Consider the following 23923-nt stretch of genomic DNA (forward strand, 5'->3'; position numbering starts at 1 on the left):
GTGTATTTTACCAACAACAACTGCTAAATATAAACAAACACTCTGACATCATCCTCCGGTTTTAATGTAAACCATACTCCCATACAGTAGAAACCATGTAAATAAGTTAATAGATGCAAGCGTTGAGCAAATCCAGCCTCCAGCCGGGCCCCCCGCTTCTTGGAGCTCCGAGAGGGGTTCCCACTCATTCATTCAACAGGAGAAGGCTCAATTTATTGTAATGGGCACGGAGGGTACAGTGGTCGTGTCTCATGTTGAGGAGGAAGCTGTTTCCTCTCATTCAACAGAAGAGGACCTATTTACTAGAGTTCTTTTTTGTGGTGCAGCTGTAGTCTCCCATAGAGCCCTGAGGCTCAGGTTCAAATCCCTCTGCTTCAGTGTGTGTAATAACATTACTGCCCAGGCCACGTGCCAACTGGCATAGGGAGAAGAAAATTAGGGAAGTAAACACGTCAACCTGTTCAATGCTATCTCCAATCATTTCACTTCCTGTCCCATTCGTAATCCAGGGAGCCCAGCCTCTTTTAACGAAGGTTCTTTTTGAGAAGTTTAATCGGGCATTTTTGCACAAGTCAAGTTAAGAAAGCCGTGATCCCTCGCAAGACAGCGCGGAAGACAACAATTGTAATTCTCGGCGGGGAGGCTGAATTATGAATTCACTAATAGCCTCACCTAAGCAATGGTGCAGACCAGGCCAACGCCTGTCTCTGTGGCGCAATTGGTCAGCGCGTTCGGCTGTTAACCGAAAGGTTGGTGGTTCGAGCCCACCCAGGGGCGCTGTGTTCGCTTTTCTTCCTTGGCTTCGAAGCTGAACGCTTTTAATGGGGTCAGGAAAATGTTCCCCAAACGGAAATCCTCTCCACAAAGGGGTTTCTGAATTGAATTCGTGTCTAACGTCAGGGACTGCGGATTCTGAGAAGCCGAGACAAAAAGACAAACTCAGCAGGTTTGACAGTACCTGTCGGAGAAAACAGAATTTCGAAATGTTGTCTCTGATTCTCTTTCCACAGATGTTGCCTAACCTGCTGAGTTCCTCCTGCAATTTCTCGTTTTGTTTTGAACGGAAATGTCATTTCACCTTTTGGGATGAAACACCTCGACTCGCCATGTGCAGATATTTAACCCTTTCGAAACACTGTGAAGTGATTGGATTCAAACAAACTCTGCGATGATTCACTCTTTCTCAGCTCCACAGGCAGACAGACATGGGAAGTGAAGTTGTCAGTGTGGTTCTGTATTCGTGGGCCGAGTGGTTAATGCGATGGACTTGAAATCCATTGCGGTTTCCCCACGCAGGTGTGAACCCTGCCGACTACAAAATGAGAAATGTCGTCGAAAAGAGAGGGAGCTTGCACCCCGGCTTCTTCTTTAAGATTCAAATCAGTGGAGGGGGAAAAATATTTCACTCACATTGGGACTGGTGGGAATCTGCAACCCACTGCCTGTCAGGGTGGAACAAGCAGATACCCGCAGAGCTTCTTTTGAAGCTATGAGCCAAGTGTTTGGAAATGAGACTAGAACAGTGAGGGTCATGAAATCGTGATCGAAATGAAGCAGGCACATGACGACAAGGGTGTTTCCTTTGCCAGTGAAAGATACTGCTTCACAAAGTTGGGCCTGTGGAAGGGAATCAGTGACGGTGATTATGTTTGGTTGTTCACCTTGTGAAGGTTCCCATTGCTGCGCATGTCCGTGTTAACGTCAGAACTCTGCAGCATGGCGGCGTCAGGTACGCACAGGGCCGGGGTGCAATGGATGACGCACCTGACTCCACCTACCTGTTTGAAATGCAGCTCACAGTTTCTTCACACACCCCAATTAATCTTTCTCATTGTCCTGAAGCCGGCATATGGTTTGAATTCCCGATCTGCGGGAATGGGAATCTTTTCACTATCTCGCGTCAGTAAATGTCCCTGAGAACATCGGAGTCACGTCACAGCGCTGTCAGATGAGGGGAAGCTGAAATAGCCCCACACGCTGCTCACGGGCACACTTTCCTTTCCCCAACTCAACGCCTCAACCACTGCAGCTCCTGGGAGTGGAAAGGAAACAATCACCAAAACCCAGTCTTAGCTTTGTGAATCTTCAGAAAATAAGCAAAGGTTCATCCCTTCGGATTTTCTATCCTGGGCTGACAGGGATGGGTTTTGTCACTCTTTTGTAGGACATTGCAAGTGGATGTTTTGCAGAAAAGCACCACAATGCAATCTGATTAATCAGGACCTGGATGTTTTCGGTCTTTGAATGTAAGTGTTGTGCTCCAGAACTTTGTTGTTCATAGTTTATAATACTTATCTTCCCAGTCCCCTGTATCACTTATCGAAAATGTTTAATTTGCATCTTGTAATCCTTTCACTGTCTGCTAATGAGGATAGCGTTTCCGTGTTTTACCTAAATTATCTTGACCTTGCATACCTCAAGCCTCAAGCTAATTTCACGAGAAAACTTCTCCAGTTCAAAAGCCAACTGTTAATGATGGCTCTGTTTCTTGTCACGTATCCAATTTCAGATCGATGTTGTTAATATCACTTTTATTCCTTCAGATCCAGGTTTCGCTCACAGGGCTAGAACAGAACTGTCACCAAATACATTTACCAATCTACGTTCATCCTATCGATTGTATTAGCATCATCAACACTTCTCATCAAAATAACTCGAGAGACTTTCCTCACAATTTTCTGTGAACAGTTCCACATTAGCTTTGCTGAATGAACCCCAAATTTCTTGAAGTGGCTCCTTATTTTCGGCCCTGATTATTAATCTCCCTATGCATGGGAATGGATCCTTCCCACCCGTTCTATCACTCATCAATGTGTGTAGTTCAGGTCGATCTCCCATCAGCCTCCTCTGTCCTGATCAAATCCAGGGGAACAGAATACGTTGGAACTATGGCGCGGACAGGAAAAGCCCAATACTCACCTTTCCTGTTAGAACCATTCCATGAGAAATTTTAGACCACAACTTTGGGCGTGTAGTTATCGCCGAACACTTAAGGTGCTGGCGTAGAGATCCTTTGGGGCTCCCCCGCTCAGGGTAGTAACCTGCTGACTATGCTTTCTTCACTGACGATTTTAAATGACTTCCTGTTGGCTGCATTCTCGCTCAAACTTCACAAAACCCGTCTCGATAAAATCCAGTTTTCTCATGTCTGGGAATTGATTGCCATGCAGGAAAGTCGGGTTGTGAACAAACAACGTACCAGCCTCACAACGTCAGCTCTGTTTATCTTTCCACGGATGCTGCTCGACCTGTTGGCTTTCTGCAGTATTCTCTGTGTTTATTAGGCACAAGTGCTGCTTTTCATTCAAGCACTTCAATCCCTGTCCTCTGGTAACTGACTCTCGTCAGTGGCAATTGATTCTTCTGATCATTAATCTGCCCATTCCCACCGCGTCTTCTCCCATCATGACCAACAGCCCCAGGAAATCTCCAGTTAACCTTCTTTGCTCCAAAGCGAACATTCCCAACCTTGGGAATGTCTCTCCAAAATGGAAATTCCTCATCCCTGGAAATGAATCATGGCGTACAATTGGGAAGAGGTTTTGGCAAAATATTGTCAGTTAGGAAATGGAAAAACGTTCATGAAGCAAAACATAAATCCCAGTCTCCAGCTTTGTGAATCTTTAGAAACTCTTTGGGAAGCGGATTTCGAGGAGAATGAAAGATGAACTGTCCGACTGAGCAGAGACAGTCCAGACACCGTCCCCTTATTGAAGAGGCCTGGAGATTGACTCTGATGTTCTCGGGACATGACCTGATCTGAGACATTGAAAGAATTGTCGTTTCTGCACCTCAGGAATTCAAACACCTTCTCGTCTCCGAGCCAATGAGAGAACTCGGGAACAGGCAAAACACGGAAAGTCTCGAAGGGTGACGGCCCGGAGTAAGAAAGCGAGTTCCTCCTGACATGGATGTGTCTCCAGCCTGTCCCCAGTGTCTCCACAATGAATGTCCCAGGCTTTATTATGGAAAAGTAAAACTGATAGACGACAACTGGAATTCGAGGCCAGGAGGCTGAATTATGAATCACTAATTGCCTCCCCTAAGCGATGGGGCAGCCCATGTCATCGCCTGTCTCTGTGGCGCAATTGTTCAGCGCGTTCGGCTGTTAACCGAAAAGTTGGTGGTTCGAGCCCACCCAGAGGTGATGAGCTTCTGGTTGCCTGTCACTTTAACACGCCCCCCTGTTGCCTGGCCTCCATCTCTGTCTCAGGCATGCAGCAGTGTTCCAGCAAAGCTCCGCTCCAGATGGAAGACCAGCGCCTCATTTTCCGTTTGGAATCCTCCAGTCTTCAAGATCGAGTTCAATATTATTTGGACCCGAACTCCCGCATGCCCTTGATCCCAACCACACCCACACGAGGCCGTGTTATCATATCGTCTGCTGTTACACACGACTTATTGTTAGCCAGGAATAGTCTCCATGAACAGTTAGTCACCCTCCGACACAGATCGTTATTCTCTCCTTTGTCCCTCCAATGTTCTCCGTCTGAACTCGTGGCAAAGAGAGCAATGTGGATTGATATCCCTGAGCCAGCTCTTTGTCCCATCTCCAGGAACCGGGTTCTCTCCACTGGCGGATAATTAATTAAGCCACTTTGTTGTTGCGTTGACGTGAGGAGATTGTATAAATATAAACTTTTCTAAATCCCCACCTTCCGTTGATTGAACTGTGAGTTCACTCTGAATCACAACACGTGTCACAGCGCAATTTGAGGCCCACATTAGCTCTGCTGGTTCTACACAGCAAGTAAATGAGAGTCTCTATTCGTATCATTCTCTTGCCTTCTCCCTGTAAATCTCCACATTGTTACTTTGGACATGACCACCGAATTCCCTTTTGTGTTCTTGAATCTGCCTCCTTGTCACGGTCAGACAGGGACAAGAAAGTGTTCTTCCTAATGTCACTTTTACTTTTTTTTCCAAATGCCTTGAAATTTCTGCCAATTTTTTGGGAAATTGAAAGGATTCTCATTCCTGCACATGAGGCTGAATTGATTTAATTTCTAACGTAAAGGACTGCGGATGCTGAGAATCAGAGACACAAAGAGGAGCTGCTGGAGAAACTCAGCCGGTTTGGCAGTACCTGTGGGAGAAAACAGAGTTCTGAAATGTTGTCTCTGATTCTCTTTCCACCGATGGTGCCTGACCTGCTGAGTTGCTCCTGCAATTTCTGTTTTTGCTTTTAACTGAAAGTTTATTGCATCTTTCGGGATGAAACAACCAGACTCGCCATGTGCAGATATGTAACCCTTTCGAAACCTGTGAAGTGATTGTATTCAAACAAACCCAGCAATAACTCACTATTTCTCAGCTCCACAGGCAGAGAGACCTGGGAAATGAAGCTGTCAGTGTGGTTCTTTATTCGTGGGTCGAGTGGTTAATACGATGGATTTGAGATCGATTGCGGGTTCCCCACGCAGGTGTGAACCTTGCCGACTACAGTTGAGAAATGTCGTCAAAAAGAAAGGAAGACTGTTCCCCGGTTTCTTCTTTAAGATTCACATCAGTGGAGGGGTTGGAAATCTGCAACCCATTGCCTGTCAGGGTGGAACAAGCAGACACCCACAGAGCTACTTTTGAGACTATGAGCCAAGTGTTTGGAAATGAGACGAGAAGAGTGAGGGGCGTGAAGTCGTGATCGAAATGAAGCAGGCACGTGAGGACGAATGTGTTTTATTTGCCAGTGAAAGATACTGCTTCACCAAGTTGGGACAATGGAAGGGAAGCAGTGATGGTGATTATCTTTGGCTGTTCCTCTTGTGAATGTTCCCATTGCTGCGCATGTCCGTGTTAACGTCAGAACTCTGCAGCATGGTGGCGTCAGGTACGCACAGTGCCGGGCGCAATGGATGACGCATCTGACTCCACCTACCTCTTTGAAATGCACCTCATAGCTTCTTCACACACCCCAATTAATCTTTCTCATTGTCCTGAAGCCGGCATACGGTTTGAATTCCTGATTTGCGGGAATGGGAATCTTTTCACTGTCTCGCGTCAGTAAGTGTCCCTGAGAACATCAGAGTCACGTCACAGCGCTGTCAGAGGAGGGGAAGCTGAAATCGCCCCACACGCTGCTCATGGACAAATTTCACTTTCTCCAACTCACCGCCCCAACCACTGCGGCTCCTGGGAGTGGAAAGGGAACAAACACCAAAACCCAGTCTCAGCTTTGTAAATCTTCAGGAGATAAGAAATCTGTTCATCCTGTTGGATCTTCCATCCTGGCCTGACAGCGTAGATTTTAAATGGCTGTCCAGTCAGTGCCGATTCGTTTTGGCTGAAAAAAAACCTTCCTTATCTCATCCCAGCATTTCTTGCCACAGAGAACTGTGCGGCAGGGTTCATGTATATATTTCCTTGTATGTTATTTTGTAAATAACATTCGTTTGCGGGTTGTTTGTATAGGCTATTCCAGGTTCATTAGCCGCTGTTTAAGTGTGTTGGTAGGTTTGTGGGCTACCATGATGCTGAGAGCGTTGAGTTGTCTGGACATCATTTCCCAGATTTCTTTTATGTAAAGTAATGTGGCTAGGGTTTCTGCACACGTTGTGTCTGCTTGTGTCAGTTTGTTGATGTGAAATCGACACACTGGGTTTATTGGGTCGGCAAAAGTGCGGATTGCAGATGCTGGAAACCAGAGTTTAGATCAGAGTGGTGCTGGAAAAGCACAGCAGGTCAGACAGCTTCGGAGGAGCAGGAAAATCGACTTTTCGGGCAAAAGCTCTTCATCAGGAATGGAAGCAGGACGCCTCCAGGGCGGAGAGATAAATTGGGGGGTGGGGGTGTGCTGGGCCGAAGGTAGCAAAGAGTACAATCGGTGAATGGGGGTGGGGATGGAGGTGAAAAGTCAGAGAAGAGGGTGGAGCGGATAGGTGGGAAGGGAGATTGGCAGGTAGGACAGGTCATGAGGATAGCACTGTGCTGGAAGTTTGGAACTGAAGTAAGGTGTGGGGAGGGGAAATGAGGAAACTGGTGAAGTCTACATTAATGTTCTGGGTTTGAATTTATCCGAGGCGGAAGATGGGGCGTTCTTCCTCCAGGCATCGGGTGGGGAGGGAGCGGCGATGGAGGAGGCCCAGGACTTGCATGTCCTCGGCAGAGTGGGAGGGGGTGTTGAAATGTTGGGCCAGAGGGCGATGGGGTTGATTGTTGCGGTTGTCCTGGAAATATCCCCTCAAGCGCCGTGACTGGACTCTGCGAGGAGTCTCCAGCCTCCCCAATGTAGAGGAGACCGCATCGGGAGCAATGGATACAAGAAATGACATTGTTGGATGCACAGGTGAAAGCTTGCTGACGACCGCGGCCCAGGTTCGATTTCCGGGCAGGAAAGTAATTTTTAGGAGAGCTGACAAGCAAAATACGCATTTCCCTGGTGGTCTAGTGGTTAGGATTTGGCGCTCTCACCGCCGCGGCCCGGGTTCGATTCCCGGTCAGGGAAACCATTTTCAGGGGTGCAGGCTACCCATTCTTCTTAAATGCGCTGTGTAATTATTTATCGTCGTTCCTGGGTGCTGCAGTGTGTCGTGGTTCGTTGAAATAGTGTCCTGATTCAGATTTGTTTGTATGTGGAGGGATGATTGCTTCTGTCGTTAAGTACTTGGTTCGTGTGCGTTGTTTTCCTGTCGAGGCAGTTTTGAATTTACCATTGACTGTTTGCTCTACTGTGACATCTAGAAATGGCACTTTGTTGTTGTTCTCCTCTTTTGTGAATTTTATGTCAGCGAGGATATTGTTGATGGTGTTGTAGGTTTCCTCTAATTTGTTTCATTTTTTGATGACAAAAGTGTCATCACTGTAGTGGACCCAAAGTTTGGGTGGATCGTTGGAAGGGCTGTTTGTTCGAGTCTCTGCATTATTGCTTCTGCTCGGAATCCTGATACTGGTGGTTTCATGGGTATTTCGTTGCTTTGTTTGGAGGGCTTGTTACTGAATACGAAGCGGGTGGTAAGACACAGTTCTACGCTGATGAAGTTGGTGCTGTGTTTGTGTCTCCGGTTCTTCGATTAGTGTCTCCAGTTTTCTTTGGCCTAGTTGATGTTAATGGATGTGAACAGAGCTGTTATGTCAAAGGACAGCATTATTCCATACTCTTCTATTTTAGTGTCTTTGGTGTTCAGGAATTCTTGGATGGAGTAAATGGAGTGGCATGAATCTTCGACTTGGTGTTTTCAGTGGAGGCCTTTGACTAGTCTGCATATTGGTGTTCCAAATGGTGAGGCTTTGGGCCTGAGGGGGGCTCCTGTTTTGAAGAGGAGAACAACAACATAGTACCATTCTTAGATGTCACAGTAGAGCGAACAGTCAATGGGGAACTTCAAACTAGCGTCTACAGAAAAACAACACACACAAACCAAATACTTAACCGCAGAAGCAATCATCCCAACACCCACAAACGTTGCTGCATCAGGACATTATATCAACGAGCCACTACACACTGCAGCACAGAGAAACTACGAAGAGCAGAAGAGGAATACGTATATAGTGTATTTAAGGAGAACGGGTACCCAATAAACCCAGTCCGCCGATTTCTCATTGATGCTTCCAAGCTGACTTTCAAAAATTCGTTTGGCCGTCCATTCTTTCCTGTTTGTTTTTTGCGGGTTTTGAAAGCTTTCGCAATCCTTTGACTGAGTATTGGAGTTGGGAAGTTATGTTGTGGATGTACAGGACATTGGTTAGACCAGTTTTGGAATATTGTGTGCAATTCTGGTCTCCTATCAGAAGGATACTGTGAAATTTGAAAGGGTTCTGAAGCACCAGTGGGTCCACAGAGGGGAAGAGGCCCTTCTGCTGCCCTGAGTGTGGGAAGGCCTTCAGTGATTCCTCTGCCTGCTGCCGCACCAGTTGGGCCACACCGGGGAAGGCTGTTCTCCGGCCCCAAGTGCGAGATGGCCTTCAGCAGTTCTTCCCACCTGCTGAGACACCAATGGGTCCACACTGAGGAGAGGCCGTTCTTCTGCCCCGAGTGCAGGAAGGGCTTTGCTCTTTCCTCCGACCTGCTGGCCCATTGGTGAGTCCACATGGGGGAGTGGTCGTTCAGTTGCCCTAAGTGCAGGAAGTCCTTCAGCAATTCCTCAGCTGAAGCACCAGTCCGTCCACACCGGGGAGAAGCCGTTCTCCTGCTCCGAGTGTGGGAAGGGCTTTATCCGCTCCTCCACACTGCGGAAGCACCAGCTGGTCCACACGGGGGCGGGGGGGAGGGGAGGCCATTCTGCTGACCTGAGTGCGGGAAGGCCTTCAGCAATTCCTCCACCCTGCTGAAACACCTGTGTGTCCTTCAGCAGTGGGAGGCCCTTCAGCTGGCCCGAGTGTGAGAAGAGGTTCATGTTTGCTTGCAACTTGCGGAAGCACCAGCGGGGGCACTGCTGCTCATTGAGCCAGGGACTGCACATTGCCAATGAAATGATCCAAATAAACCTCAGACCGCAAGACCATCCGAGCAGAAGTTAGGCCATTGGGCCCGTCGAGTCTACTCTGCCATTCGTTAGAGACAAAATTAGTGCAGATGAGATTATCTACAGGAAATAGGCCATTTGTCCCAACAAGTCCACACAAACCCTCCGAAGAGTAACCCATCCACACCCATTCCCTTCTAACTAATGTACCTAACTCTATGGGCAATTAAGCATGGCCAATCAACATGACCTGCACATCTTTGGTTTATGTAAGAAGACAGGATCGCCCAGAGAAAACCCATGCAGACACTGGGAGATTGTGCAAACTCCTCACAGACAGCTATCCAAGGCTGGAATCAAACCTGGGTCCCGTGCGCTGTGAGGCTCCAGTGGTAACCACTGAGCCACTACATATTTCAACCCGAAGTTGCAAGCAGGAGGTTGGGAGAATACAGCCTCAGAATGTGGAGTAGTCAGCGTTTTGGGTATTAACCCTTCTTCAGGACTGAAACGTTAACTTCTCCATGAGAAACGATTTATGGGAATGATGCTGGGGGTTGTAGGGTTTGAGCTCCAGGGAGAGGCTGAATAGGCTGGAGCTGTTTTACCTGGAGCATCGGAGGCAGAGGAGTGACCTAATAGAGGTTACAATTTCATGAGGGGCATGGACAGGGTAATAGACAAGGTCTTTTCTCAGGGGTGGGGGAGTCCAGAACTAGAGGGCATAGGTTTAGGGTGAGAGGCGAAATATATTAAAGAGACAACGTCTTCATGCAGGGGGTGGTACATATATGAAATGAGCTGCCAGAATATATGGGTCAGGTGCTGTCAAATGGGACTAGATTAATTTAGGATATCAGGTCAGCATGGACAAGTTGGACTGAAGGGTCTGTTTCCATGTTGTACGTGTCTCTGACTACTGGTCCTCATGTAATTTTAAAATAGGGTCCAAGTAACTTTGAATAGTTCAATCTTATTGAGCTCACTTCCTGAAAAGTTTCAAATGAATCATCTGAGCGATACTGTTTAAACATGCTAAGTTGGACAAAGTATCCCATCAAGTTCAACACAAACCCAGAGTTGAAGAAGTCAGAAGTCAGAACACCAAGGGGACCAAACTGATCACAATATTCCAGGTGCAGCCTCATCAACGTCCTGTATAACTACAACATAACTTGCCAACATCTATACTCAATTCCCTAATTGATGAAGGCCAGTGTGCTGAAACCTTTCTTCACTGCCTTGTGTACCAATGTAATCAGAGATATAGGACCTACTTTAAACTGATCCACAATCCAGCTGCTGGGAGCCCAGAAGCAGAGTAGTGCTGCGTGAGTGTGCTGGGCACATAACCCAGAGGTCGATGGGTAAAAACCATGTGATGCTATTGCCCAATGTCTCCGTAAGCTGCTTTCATTTACAGTGGTGCTCTGTTCTGTATGTTCCCTTTGCATCTGCTTCCCAAAGCTTCTTCAGTGGAGGAGTGGCAGCTGGAGCCCAGGAGTTCAACGACCCGCCGGAGCTTGAGGAAGGTCCAAGCTCCAAGAAGCGGGGGGTAAGGTTGGAGGCTGGATTTGCTCAAGGCTTGTATTTTTAACTCATTTAAATGGTACCTACTGTATGGGGCTATGGTTTACATTAAAACCGGAGGATCATATCAGAGTGTTTATATTTAGCAGCGGTAGTTGGTAAAATACACTCCCTGGAGGAGCACCTTCTATGATGCTGCATTTCTTGCTTTATGCCCTTCCCCCATTTCTTATCTCCCAGCTTGGTTTTATGTTTTTTTGGTTAAATTTAATTTCATATTAATCAGACTGGGTATTGACTGTGTGCTATTAATTTGCTTCTTCGAATATTGAAAGTCAAAATTAATGGTGTAATTTCATTTCTGATGTCAGAATTTGACATTGAATGTGCAGATGTGAATACCAGTAAGTTGTGAAAATACATCAAGAACTTGTGGTTTTTAACAAAAAGAGCAGTTCACTGATATTCATGGTATTGTCTTATTTGGGAGTGATGATTCAAATCTGACCAACAAACCGTTTCATGCAGTCACCCAATTTAGTTAAAATTTTCATTAATTTAATTAAAGAAAAGAACTCTGGCAGGCTAAGATTTATGCAATCTATTTATAAGATTATGTCCATTGCTTGCAATATGGTCTCATCCACATTGGGAAAACTGGACGCCAACTCGCGGAACGTTTCAGGGAACAGCTCTGGGACACTAAAACTAAACGACCGACGCCCTGTGGCTGAACGCTTTAACTCGCTCTCCCATTCCGCCAAGGACATGCCGCCAAGGACTACCAAACTCTTGCTACCCGACGCTTGTAAGAAAAACACCTCACCTTCTGACTTGGGACCTTCCAACCACATGGTGTCAATGTAGATTTCATCAGTTTCCTCATTTCCTCTCCCCCACCTTGTCCCGGATCCAACCTTCCAATTCGACACCAACCTCTTGACCTGTCTTACCTGTCCACCTTGCTTCTCACCTATTTGCTCCACCCTCATCTCTGACCTATTACCATCAATCCCTACCTCCATCGACCTATTGCATTCCCAGCTGCCATTCATCCAGCCCCACTTCCTTCCCATTTACCTCTCAGCCCCCTTGGGCCACCCTTTATTCCTGATGAAGAGCTTATGCTCTAAACCAAGACTGTTATGAAACAACATTCTCAACAAATAGGAAATAGCTCCCAAGTCAGATTTCATTCCCTCTTCTGTTTCCCAGTTCTTTCAGAAATAAGAAATATCTTTTTCTTCCACTAGAAAGTGATCTTCCACTTTGCGCTGTCTGAAGTGTTATGCCACATTATTACTTCAGCCACCTTTTAAGAATCGTTTCAATCTGTTTTTCTAACAATTGTGGAGGTGACCAAAAGCAAACATTTCACTCCTCCTCAATGCCCCATTTCTCCTCCTATGAGCCACTTTGTCATGTTGTCTATGTTACAAGCAGCCGAGTGCACTTGGTTTCTGAATTGAAATTTGGCCATTGAAGTGATCAGAATTAATATATATCGATGGCTAGCTGTGTCTGCACTAACTGCAATTATCCACCAATACGATGTCGTTTGTTCCACCAAAACTGGAAACAATGATTTGTGATTATATTGCAGTCGGATGTAGAAAATCATCCCAGCGATCTTCACGTTATTATAGTTTACTGTGGCCATACAGCATTGCGAGGCAGTTTGATGTGACTAAAACTTGGATGGAAAGAATGTAGATTGATGAGAAGGCAAAATGGCAGTGTCGCTGGCCACAATCGATCTGTCTGGCTTGATTATATGAGTGGCGGTTGTTCAAGAGCAACTTCCACTCCATCACTTCAACCAGCAAGAGGAGATAAGTGTGAACACAACATTCCAACTGTGACATATACGCATTGCTTCGATGTTATTGATCAAAATCCTGGAACTCGCTCCTGAACCTTTATTATAGACCACATCATATTTGTGAAGTAATTTAAGAGGTAGCTCACCACCACTTTTTCAAGAACGGTTTGGGAAGACTTGCTGGCAGAGCCAATGATATGCACATGATATTGGAAACAGTCTAAACGTATGGATAGATGATTGGCTAACCAATGATACAGGAGGGATAAGGGGCATGCATGGGTTTGCAACTTACAACTAGCAACGTTCCACAGGGATCAGTGCTGGGGCACAAAATGATTTACTATATTTATATGAATTACTTGGATAAGTAAAGTGAATGTACTATTGCCAAGACTGCAGTAGATACAGTTGATTAGAATGCAGGTGGTAAGGATGACATGAACTCTTCATCCAAGTTCAGTGAGTAATCGGGAAGGCAAAAGGGAGATTGGTCTTTAAATGGAGTACAAAAGTAGGGAGGTTATAGTGAACCTCCGCCTGGAGGTTTTGATTGAAAGTGCAGTGAAGATTCAACCAGCTGACAGTGGATCTGAATCACATGTAGATCAGACCAGGTTTGGACAGCAGGAAACCAGATAAGTTTTTACAACAAACCACAACGATTTCATCATTTGACTCTTAATTCCAGATTTATATTGAATTCAGATTCCACCATCTGCCGTGGCAGGTTTGAACCCAAGTCCCGTGAACATTACCTGGGTGAATGGTCTGGTGACAATAAAGTGGCCATCGCCTCCCCTGAACACATTGGCATATTGTGTTCAGAGGTAACAAAGAGCAAGTGGTTTCAGCAGCTGCTAAGTTGTTGATATTACACAAGGGAACATCAGCACTCTCAGTAATGGTACATACTGAAGCCAGGGCCCTGTATCAGAGGTAAGGGCTCGGGATCCACAAGAAATAGGAACAGCAATACGCCATTCAGCCTCTTGAGCCTGCTCCTCCATTCAGTAGGATCGTGGCTGATCTGGCATTCCCCACATCCACTTTCCTGCCCTTTTCCTGTAACTGTTCATCCCCCGACTGATCACGAATCTATCGATCCTAGTTTTAAATGTGACAAGAAGGATGTTAACAGAGTTACTGGGGTTGGGGGAGGGGCGGGGGGTACTTGGGGACTACAACAATGGCTTCACACTTCTCAATATTTAACTAAGGGAATGTTTATGGTTATCCAATGCTGGAAATTGGGCAGGCATTCAGATGAAATTATTGGTAAATTATGAATGACAGAGGAGTCGGGAGAGAAGTGGTGTTCAGGCACAGTTGGATATCATCAGTATAGATGCCAACACCAGCAGCTACGGTGAAATAAATAAGAACGGAAGACACTAAAATCAGACCCTCCCAGAGTATACAGCGATGTTGGAGAGGGTCAGTACTGTCATTAACTCTGATCAAGGCTGTCCGCAGGTCGACGAGGGAATGTTCATCCCTGTCACCGTTACAAAGGATGTCAAATATGACCTTGATAAGAACTGTTTCAGGGGTAGAAACCAGACTCGAGGGCTTTAAACACAGAATTCTGGAAAAGCTGGGAATGGCTTATTCAAAAATGTTACATCCAAACCAACACTTCCATTGGTACGATAATTATAGAAGTGTTTTGGTTTTTATTTAGATGATTCTCAGCAGCACTGAGTGAGAAGCAACAAAATTAACACAAGAAATATTGCAATTGCTACAATATGCCTGCTCCCAATGGGAGACCATCTGGTGTTCACTTAACTGTCTGCAAGGCGCAATATTGGAAAGGAACTATCCAGTTCATAGCTATAAGAGGGGAGACACAGACTGCTTGATACAAAGGGCGGGAGAAGGCCACTCGGCCCTACGAGCCTGCTGCAACATTCAATAAGATCATGGCTGATCTGAATACAACCTCAGCTCTACATTCCTCCACATCCCCGACAATCTGTCACCCACTTGGTTAGCAAGAACCTGTCTACCTCTGCCTTAAAGATTTTGAATTCACTGCCTTTTGAGGAAGACACACAACCATCAGAAAGAAAAAAAATCATCCTCATTTTTGTCTTCTACTTTTAAAATATGACCCTCTATTTTCAGATATTAAGATAGGGATACAAGCTGCATTCAAATAATACCTGTGGTACAGTTAACTATCTCAAAGTGCTTCACGTGAACATAATGAGAATTCCTTTAAAAATCACAATTTGGAGCACAGATTAGGACAGGTGGCCAAAGACTTGGTCAAAGGGGCAGGTTTAGGGCAATCTTTAAAACAGGTTCAATTTCCCAAACATCTGAGGAGTAAGACATAAAGAGCAAACACAAAATAGCAAGGGATGGGAAACAACAGTGTGGACATAATGTCACAGGATGAGTAATCCAGGGAACATGAGTTCAAATCCCACCACAGCAAGAGGTGAGATGTGAATAATTCAAATCATAAATGGGGAACACAAAATTAGTCTCAGTATGGTATCGATGGCACTGACGTCAATTGTCATAAAAGTCCATGTTCACCAATGTCCTTTCAGGAGGGAAACTGCCATCCTTACCCGGTCTGGCTTACATGTGACTCCAGATCCACAGCAATGTGGTTGACTCTCAAATTGCCCTCTGAATTGGCATAAGCAAGACACCTTGCACTTAAGGATGGATAACAAACATCAACCTTGTTAAAGTGTCAGAACAGAAATTGCTGGAGAAACTCAGCCACTCTGGCAACACCGGTGGAGAGAGAGAGAGAAAGAAACAGAGTAAATATCCTGGCATGCGTCCAGAACAGTTGTGAAGAAGGGTCACAGCACTTGAAATGCTAACTCTGCTTCTCTCTCCACTTGTGCTTCCAGTCCTATTGAGTTTCTCCAGCAATTGGTGCATTTTTGTGTTTCAGATCTCCAGCATTGCAGTTCTTTATTACACTGACGTAGGGAAGCTCAAATCCGATAAAAGAACAAAGCAGAAGTGCTGGAATTACTCAGCAAGTCTGGCAGCAGCTATGGAGATAAAAACAGTTAGTTCTTCGTGTCATTGAATGATCTTACATCGGGGACAAACTTTTGGCAAGCTGCAAGAGTAAAAGGCACTGGTGTAACTTCAACATCTGGGAGAACTCTCTCAGCCATGGAGGTCAGACTGACTCAGCATTCTGGTCCTGCTCATTACCTGTTAACTTCTCCATTTATTGTACTTGTTATATTTCTACATGGTTGACACATTCCTATGTTTTAAAATGATATTCCAAACTGACTGGAATTTTCCATGTAAGTAATCATACATTAGAGGGATTGGAACGTGAATGTAACATTTAAACAAAAAGTATTTATTCATGCATGGTGTGTGGGCATCGCTGGCAATGCTTGCATTTATACCATCCTTAACCACCCTGTGGTTGGTTGGAAAAGTGAATGAAGGTGTCTGAGAGTGTCTTGATCAGCACAGCAATCTCAAAGATGGGTGTGCTCAGGTAGAAGTACCCTCCACTCCCACAGCAAGTCTGCATTCACTTCAATTACAGATGCCATCTCACACTCCCAGGACAAGGACAGCATGGGATTACAATCAGAATAAAGCTTCCTCTACTCTTAAATTGAAAGTGAAGCTACCTCAACACTGTCCCCAACAAACACTGACAAGACAGAGAGAGCATTGGGTTAGATACAGAGTAAAACTCCCTCTACACTTCCCCATTCATTCAGTCCCTGGACAATGACAGCAAAGGGTTAAATAAACAGTAGAGCTTCTTCCATTATGACTGACACTTAGTACGTTCTACACCAATCCTCAAGGATAATTCAGAACTGAGCCTATTATCTGGTACTGAATTCACGCACCCTAATGGGAATGACAGCAACAGAAAATCAGGTAAAACACACACAATGTACAACAAAACTAGACCGTTATTGGGATCTAAGATATTTAAATGAGAGGAGATATGATCCCTGCAATGATCTGAATGTGAGCTGAACAACTTTCTCACTTGAATAATATTCTCTGGGAATGCAATGTCCACCTCACTGCTGTCTAATCAATTCCTCTGCTCTCGTTCAGGGCTGAGTTGCGGCTGACCACATGGTGGCGTGGGCGTCAAGAGATTAGACAATTAAGGACAACTTGGATTGAGGGCATCCTGTGTCATGCCAGTGAGGTCGAGGGTCGCTGATTTACTCAACTTATAATCGGGGACAAGGGGATGTCAGGCTGGGCTTGTATCAATTTGCGTTTAGAAGAAACAGATGATCTGATGAAGCTGTATAACATCTGGAGAGGACTTAATGTAAATGTAATGTCCACTCATTTCTAGCCAGAGACTAGCCTCTCATTTAAGATAGGAGAGTTTTGTTTTTCTCTCAAGTGTTCCCAAGTCTTTGAAATTCACTTCTTTAGAGAGCAGCATGTGGTGGTGGCACGGTGGTTCGCACTGCTGCCTCACGGCATCAGTGATCTGAGTTTGAACCCACCCTCGGGCCGACTCTTTGTGAGGAGTTTGCACATTCTCCCCTTGTGTCTGCGTTGGTTTCCTCTGGTGCTCTGGCCTCCTCCCACAGTCCAAAGGATGTGCAGGTGAGTGTAGATTGACCATGGGAGATGCAGAGTTACAGAGATAGAGTAACGAACTTGTTTTGGGTGGGACGGTCAGTCAATGTTGACTCGATGGGCTGAATGGCCTCCTTGCACGCAATTGACCTATATCAATCAACAGTATACTCTTGCTTTATGGTTACCGACATCAAATTACATTCGTGGTTTTGGTTATTTCATCTCTTATGTCATCATATTCAACCAACTGCAGCATCTCGAAACTTGCTTAATTACAATATCCAATATCAGCAGAGTACTTTTTCTTTTTGTCACGACCATTAACTTGAACTCTGACGTGTGACGTCTTCATTGCTGTCAAAGTTCCTTATTTGTCCCTACATTGTCATGGTTTTACTTTGTCGAATGACTTCCTGGCTTTTGCAGTTAAGACCCTATATTCTGCCCTCGTCAACACTTTCCCTTCCAATTCTGTACTAAAGATTTCATGAAAAACCTCAGAGTGTGGTGAGACTGTGGAACTCACTCCCACAGTGAATAGTTGGGGTGAAAGACATTACAACTAAGGGTAAGCAACCAAATACAAATGAATGTCACTCTCACCAGATTCACAACACAGTGAAATTAAAACATGCAATGTCCCTCAATTTCTCAACTGTTCCGAACCAGACTTGATGAAGAAGAGATCTTGCACATCAACATTATAATTTAAACAAAAACCAACAATTATAAATACGGCAACTTTTCTAGGCCAAAGTTAAGTAGATAATCTAATTAATAGCAATGAATTAAACCCTTTGATCAAGTCCCCCATCATCTCAGAAATAGAAATTTCAGCGGCAAATTAAGAAAGAATTTTTTTTTAAAACTTACCAATTCAAACAAATAGTTTCCAACAATGTATTGCCAAGCCTTTGTGCAATACTTGGACTATGAGTTTTTCACAGACACGTCACTGTAAATCCAATCTAAAAGTCACTGCTGAATGTGACGAGACACCCCAAAGTATTCAGTCATTTCTTACAGGCTGGGACTCATTCCCAGAAAGAGCCAACAATTCTTTAACTGGACAGTAGAATCTCGAGAGAACAGCTCCTGGGCTCAACAAGCAGCAACGCCCAATGGAAGCAAAGTTGGCGGCGGGGCAGGGCGGGGCAAGGGCATAAAACAAAAAAGCCCACTGACTCTCCCACTGCACAAACACATTGTCAGAATGCACAGGGGCTCAGTCCTGGGAGTGACCCACAGCAGTTTCAACAAGAGGGCCACACTTGATAAACAGATCTTGCACACCAGAATTATAATTTAAACAAGAACAAACAATTATGAATACCGCAAATTTACTAGGGCAAAGTTAAACAAGATAATCCAGTTAATAGCGATGATTTAAGCCTTATGATCAAGTCCTCCACCATCCCATAGACACAAAATTAAGGGGTAAATTAAGGAAGAGAATTTTTTAAATTATCAATTGAAGCAATCAATTCCCAACAATGGATTGCCAAGCCGTTGGGCAATTCTTCGATGATGAGTTGTTCACAGGCACATAACCGTAAATTTAATTTCAAAGTCACTGCTGAATGTGAATGGACACCCTGAAGTATTCAGCTATTTCTTACAGACTGGGGCTCGTTCCCAGACAGAGCCAATAATTCTTTAATTGGACAGAAAACACTAGAGAGAACAGCTCCTGGTCTCAACGAGCAGCAGTGCCCACTGGAAGCAAAGTTGCGGGGGTGGGGAGCACGACGGCATAAAACAAAAAAATCCGACCGACTCTCCCGCTATAAGCACTGTCAGAATGGGCAGGGGTTCAGTCCTGGCAGTGACCCACAGCAGTTTCACCAGCAGAATCAGATTGTTGGGAGCACTGGTGTGCCCGCTGGTGCTTCTGCAAGGTGCAGAATGATGAGAACCTCCGCCTGCACTCGGGGCAGGTGAACGGCCTCTCCCCGGTATGGTCCCCGACTGTGCCTCAGCAGGTGGGAGGAATTGCTGAAGGCCTGCCCGCACTCTGGGCAGGGGAAGGGCCTCTCCCCGGTATGGACCCGAAGGTGGGATGCCTGTTTAAAGCCCTTCCCGCACTTGAGGCAGGAGAACGGGCTCTCCCCGGTGTGGACCCGCTGGTGCCTCAGAGGGCGGAGGTATCGTTGAAGGCCTTCCCGCACTTGGAGCAGCTGAAGGGCTTCTCCAATATGTGGACCCGGCGGTGGGTCAGCAGGACGGAGGAATAGCTGAAGGCCTTCCCGCATTCGGGGCAGGAGAATGGCCTCTCGCTTGTGTGACCCGCTGGTACCTCTGCAGGACAGAGGAAATGCTGAAGGTCTTCCCGCACTCAGGGCAGCTGAAGGGTCTCTCCCTAATGTGGACCCGCTGATTGCTCATCTGGCGGGAGGAATTGCTGAAGCCCTTTCCGCACTCAGAGGAGGAGAACAGTCTCTCCCCGGTGTGACTGCGCCCATGAGTCTCCAGGTCAGATGGGAAACGGAAGCCTTTCCCACAGTCGCCATACTTCCACGGTTTCTCCACGGGACGGGATTCCTTAGGTTTCTCCATGACCGAAGCTTCACCTGCACACAAACGCGTGTACAGTACCTCTCTGCCGTGAATTCCTCTTCCCAGTCTGTATAACATTTACTGGCTCCACAACCAAAGTGCTGCAACAGTAGGGTCTCTCTTCCAGTCTCACTGATGCTGAAAACGTACTGAAACAGGAACTAAAACGCTTGGTTCCTTCTCACAGAATCATGGTCGAAAATTGTTATAGTCCCGATGGATTCAGTGACTGTCAGACATTGACGTGAAATTGAGGACAGCAAATGCTGGAGAGTCAGAGTCAAAGTGCAATGCTGGAAAATCACAACAGATCAGGCAGCATCCGAGGAGCAGTCGAGTCAATGTTTCAGGCAAAGCCCTTCAGATATTGATATTGAAACTTACGTCTTCAGATCTTCAAATAATCTGTAAAAAGTGATTACAAACATCATCACTGTCAGTCCAGGTTAGAAATTCCAAACAAGCAATTCTACTTTACGCAGAACATTATTTTCTTTTTCCACAAAATTGAAAGCACCATCCCACCCTCTCTCACCCCTCTATTCTCACTCCGCTCAAACTAATTCTCCCCATGGTACTGATTCAGGATCTTACAGAGACCGAAAAGTGAAAACATCAAGACAGACACCTCTGAATTTTGGATACCTCCACCTGAAAGTTAGTATCTTTCACGATATGTAGGAGTGAGTAAGTCTGATTTTGGGAAGCAAAAAAAGTATCAATTCAGGATGAACCTTCAATGCAGCTTCTTGCGAAACATCCAGACACGGAATGGTTAACATCTGGGGAGGTGGAGGAAATGAGATATCAAGGCATTGGCACCGACACCAGACAGAAACTGAACATACAGGCATGGCAAACATTACGGGCAAGCCAGAGTCATTGAGATACACAGCACAAAAACAGATCCGTCAGTCCAACTCATCCGTGCCGACCAGATAGCCTAAATTAATCTCTTCTCATTTACCAGCACTTGGCCCATATCCCTCTGAACTCTTCCTATTCATATATCCATCCAGACGCCTTTTAAATGTTATAATTGGACCTACATCCACTACTTCCTCCGGCAGATCATGCCTTACACTTGCCTCTCTCACGCCAAACATACTACCCTCCTGTTCTGGACTTCTCCCATCCCTGGGACATGACCTTGTCTATTTAACCTATCCATGCCTCGCATGACTCTATAAACGTCTGTAAGGTCACCCCTCAGCCTCTGGTCTACCGGGGAAAACAGCTCAAGTAATGCACTGCGTGTACTTTTAGCTTCACACTCGCTGAACCTTCCTCCCGTGTAAAACATTGTTTCCCTCCCCAACACTGCCCATGGGAAAAGCCAAGAGTGCTGAGACTCTGGAGTTGGGGGAATGCCACGTAGAATTCCTACAATGTGGAAACACGCCATTCAGCCAAACAAGTCCACACAGACCATCCAAAGTGGAACCCATGCAGACAATTTCCCCTATCCCATTATACTACACTGACTGCACACTCTGGGCCCATTTAGTATGGTCACTTCTCCCGAAACCGCACATCGTTAGACTTTGGGAGGAAACCAGAGCAGCCGGAGGAAACCCACGCAGACACGGCAGGGAGAATGTGCAAACTCCACACAGATAGTCGCCCCAAGTCTGGAATCGAACACGGGTCCGTGGTGCGGTAAGGCAGCAGTGCTCACCACTGATCCATCGTGCGACTTACGTGTGCAAAAGGAGGTGGGGCCTGGGAACTTTGTTAATTGTACCACACAGTGGATTGTTGAGCCAGGTTAAATCTCACAGGATCCAGGGAGAGCTAACCAACTGGGTACAAAATTTAGAAGCGCGTTGTTGTAGGTGCTGGAATCCTTCCTGAAAACAACAAATGCTGAAGATCACAGTGGGTCAGGCAGCGCTGTGCCACTCTATGACCGGATAGTGTGGATGTGGAGATGATGTTTCCACTAGGAGAAGGGTTGAGGATGCCAAGTCATTGAGGGCATTTAAGACAGAGATAGGTTCTTGATTAGTAAGGGGGTCAAGGGTTATGAGGAGAGGGCAGCAGAATGGGATGGAGAAATATATCAGCCATGATCGACTGGTGGAGTAGACTCGATGGGCCAAATGGCCTCATCCTGCTCCTGTGTATTATGGTCTTAAAGCGGAGCAGTAGTCTTAAGAGGTTCTCACAAACTATTTCAGAATCCTGAAGAGGAGTTGTTGGATTGGAAACCTTAACTCTGCTTTTTCTCCACATATGCTTCCAGTCCTGCTGAGCTTTTCCAGTGTTGTCAGTTTTTGTTTCAGTTTTCCAGCATCCACAGTTCTTTGTCTTATTTATCACAGTCATTTCTTGCCTTTCCCAAGTGTCTGGAACTTCATCTCCCTGATCTACAAACTGTTCAGTTACCCTAGAAATGACCACTACCTCCTTATCAGAGGAGACCCCTTTGTTGCAAAATGATTGTTCAATTCTGTGACCAAAATAATTGCATTCGTAATTACTTACAACAGGGACTCTCAATATCTCAGGCAAGAACACAGCCAGATTTTTTCAGACAGTACATTTATGTGATTTGATACAAATCCCTATTCCCTACTTTACCAGCGTGCTGCTGGGAATGGAGGGTTTGTGTTAAGAAGAAGCTGGGACATTTTTCCAACGAAGCCTAGCAAGTTGACAGATAACTTTATAGAGATTTTTAAAATCAGGAGGGGGACAACATAAGGTGTCATTTCCTGGAGGCTCAGAATAATTTATTGCTCCAGAAGGTGTAAAAGGGGGTCAAAGATTCAGCAGAAATCGAGTAGAGCTGAGAACAGACAACATTTTACTCTGTGGGAACAGGGGGACCAGAGGACAGAGAAATCAGGACCCGAAATCGAGCTGACACCAGACTACCATGTTATCAGTGCTTTGACAATGGTACTTCTGTGCGGGGCAGGTTGAATTATGAATTGAATAGTAACTTCCTCAAGGAGACTGTGCAGGAAGGCCCGGGCTTGTCTCTGTGGCGCAACTGGTCAGCGCGTTCGGCTGTTAACCGGGAGGTTGTTGGTTCAAGACCACCCCGAGGCGGCGCGTTTGTTGTTCACGCTCCAACCGCTTTCTTGGCTGCAAAGATGCGCGTTTTTCATGGTGTCAGGAAAATGTTTCCCAAACGGAAATCTTTTCCACTGAGGAAGCACAAAGGGGTTTCTGAATTGATTGAATTTCTAACGTAAAGGACTGCGGATGCTTACAGTCCGAGACAGAAAGCGAAACTGCTGGAGCAACTCAGTACCTGGATGAGGAAAAAAAAGTTCTGAAATGTTGTCTCTGATTCTCTTTCTACAGATGCTGCCTGACCTGCTGAGTTGCTCCTGCAATTTCTGGTTTTGTTTTTAACTGAACGTCCATTTCATCTTTCGGGATGAAACACCCAGACCCGCCATTTGCAGATATTTAACCCTTTCGAAACCTGTGAAGTGATTGGATTCAAACAAACTCTGCAATGATTCACTCTTTCTCAGCTCCACAGGCAGAGAGACCTGGGAAATGAAGCTGTCAGTGTGGTTCTGTATTGGTGGGCCGAGAGATGAATGCGATAGACATGAAATCCATTGCGGGTTCCCCACGCAGGTGTGAACCCTGCCGACTACAGTTGAGAACTGTCGTCAAAAAGAAAGGGAGATTGCTTCACGTTTTTTTTAAAGATGCAAATCAGTGGAGGGGTTGAAATATTTTAATCACATTGGGACTGGTCGGGAATCTGCAGCCCACTGCCTGTCAGGGCAGAGCTGCTTTTGAGGATATGAGCCAAGTGTTTGGAAATGAGACTCGAACAGTGAGGGGCGTGAAGTCGTGGTCGAAATGAGGCAGGCACCTGAGGACAAAGGTGTTTTATTTGCCAGTGAAAGATGCTGTTTCACAAATTTGGTACAATGGAAGGGAAGCAGTGACGGTGATTATCTTTGGCTGTTCACCTTGTGAATGTTCCCATTGCTGCGCATGTCTGTATAACGTCAGAACTCTGCAGCATGGCGGCGTCAGGTCCGCACAGTGCCAGGGGCGCAATGGATGACGCATC

The 23923-nt window shown here is 45.8% G+C and overlaps 2 non-coding genes across 2 annotated transcripts; both read left to right on the plus strand.

The window, feature by feature from the left end:
- The first annotated feature begins 703 nt into the window (after positions 1–703).
- On the plus strand, positions 704–777 carry trnan-guu (transfer RNA asparagine (anticodon GUU)). The gene has a single exon. It is a non-coding gene; the product is annotated as a tRNA-Asn (tRNA).
- Positions 778–7369: 6592 nt separating this feature from the next.
- trnae-cuc (transfer RNA glutamic acid (anticodon CUC)) lies at positions 7370–7441 on the plus strand. Its single transcript has one exon. It is a non-coding gene; the product is annotated as a tRNA-Glu (tRNA).
- The last annotated feature ends 16482 nt before the right edge of the window (positions 7442–23923 follow it).

This window comes from Chiloscyllium plagiosum, unplaced genomic scaffold (genome assembly GCF_037043375.1).
Source record: "Chiloscyllium plagiosum isolate Xiang-an unplaced genomic scaffold, Cpla_swu_hap1 HiC_scaffold_27, whole genome shotgun sequence".
Lineage (NCBI taxonomy): Eukaryota > Metazoa > Chordata > Chondrichthyes > Orectolobiformes > Hemiscylliidae > Chiloscyllium > Chiloscyllium plagiosum.